A 2132-nucleotide genomic window follows, 5' to 3' on the forward strand; every position below is an offset into this window, starting at 1 on the left:
ATTTTATGGCATAAAACTAACTAAACTCGAATAGAAAATTACAGGCGAGTTTCTATGGAATGAATATGTGCGGTACGTATGGAGAGTATTTGCACGTACATGGTTAAGCATGAGAACATAAATGTACACATAAAGGATATACCCAAACGAAAAATTATTACATTATCTCTAACAAGATTATAGTGGATAAAACTTATAAAATAAATTATTTAAGTAATTATGAAGTGAAAGTAGCAGATTAGTTACTCCTTAGTATGATATCAGTTTCTTTTTCATATGCCATTAAAATGTACCAATACCTCTTTATCTTAATTCTTATCATACATCGGTCACTTCAAGACTTTTGAAACATGTTTCCAAAAATCACTGATAATGGATATCAAGCTTTTACCAAATAAAATTAATTAAAAAAATTTTTGAATTTGAAACCTTTCTCACACTCATCTCTTTCTATTCGAAATAGATTTATTGTGATAGGACAAAATAGTTTGGATTAAAATATCACATAAAATCTAAAACAGGAAAAAGAATCTTATTGAAGTAATATATGTAGATGACATAACCTTACCAGTCTATTGTTACGCCTTTGGCAGTTTTGTACGGCTTTTCCTGGGTGTTATCCAATCAGCTGATTGCACAATGTAGTGGTGGATCCATGTTTCATATAATGTTTGGCATTTTATATGACGGCAACAGCTCCAAATAGCTCTCTGAATTATAGATGTTGTTTTTGATAATCTATGTGTAAACGCAACACCCATTTTGAAAGTAACTTTCTCTTAGATACATGTTTATAAAAACTAAACTCCACGCTTTCTTTTGATATGTTTAGAGTATCAGCTATCTCCTGCTTCAGTTTTCAAAATCATTTTGTGGACTTATATGTGCATCATCTCGGTCTGCGAGGTCACATTTAAAATCTGGAAACAAATTTTCAACGGCAGCACCGCTTAAATAATATTTATTAAGCCAAGCTTTGACTTGAGGTTTAACCTTCAATTGATAAGTGGTTTGCTGTTGATCATCTGGTACATCAACGAAAAATGAGGACGTCCTCTATAGTGTTTTCTACCAGCGGATACCGAATCAAACATCTTTCTATTCGGAGCACACTATACCATTCACACGATATGACTAATCCAGCGAAATCGATAAATTTTTATGCACTTAACTATGTTAGTTTTGACGGTATAGTTCGTACAGTTCATCGTTTAATTTAATTTGATACTCGTTGTCAACATGTTAGATCTTCCATAAATCTTCCGGAGTATTTTCCTATCGAATGTATCTAATGCCTTTTCATCACTGTTGGCTATTATTCAAACCTCTGTATAGACACGATAAGAGACTTGTTGAGCCTGAAAAAGTTTAAGAGACCTCTGTCTTTCGTGAGAGGTTTTTATTTCTCAATTATCCCTACTTAGTCAGAAATAATAACTATTAAAAAGAGAGATTATTTGTTGAATCTCGAGGCTGAAATCTAGAAATGTGACGTTTTTGTTGCTTACACTGGTTCCGAAGTAAACAAAGTTGTTCTTTGAAGTTATAGTTGTCAACAGTAATGTGGGTCCCAAGACGCTCAAAAAATTTTTTGTTAGCAGAAAGTATTTCGAATATTTCTCATTAACTACAACACACATTCGATTCGTTGATTTATCTAAATTGGAAAAAACCACAGTTTTGGTGCGAGTGTTCAGACCAAAAGCATCAATATCGTCGATATACACAATCAGCATGTACGCTTGAAATCTGATTCTGGGATCATCTTTTATATTATTATTTTAAAGAAATGACACGATTTCAAGGAGTTACTCTGTCTAAAACATCGTTCAATATCAAACAGTTTGAAAGGGTTCTTCCCAATTCGAATCGAGGTGCTAGTGTTGGCCAACGTTAATTTACATTTCTAAAAACTTATAGGTATATATATAAGAACTGCCTCACTTAAATAGAAACTCACTGAAACTTTTACAGGGTTTTACAACATTTTTTGTGGGTGTTTATCCAAAACAAACTGTAACCGATAAGTTCACAGCCCACTTGTGATTCCGACAAACCAAATAAAAGATATGAAAACTAAACCGAATAAAAATGGAAACTCTGACATAAACTAAAAATGGAGTTCAACATGG

Source organism: Teleopsis dalmanni, chromosome 1 (assembly GCF_002237135.1).
Source record: "Teleopsis dalmanni isolate 2A chromosome 1, ASM223713v2, whole genome shotgun sequence".
NCBI classification, from domain to species: domain Eukaryota; kingdom Metazoa; phylum Arthropoda; class Insecta; order Diptera; family Diopsidae; genus Teleopsis; species Teleopsis dalmanni.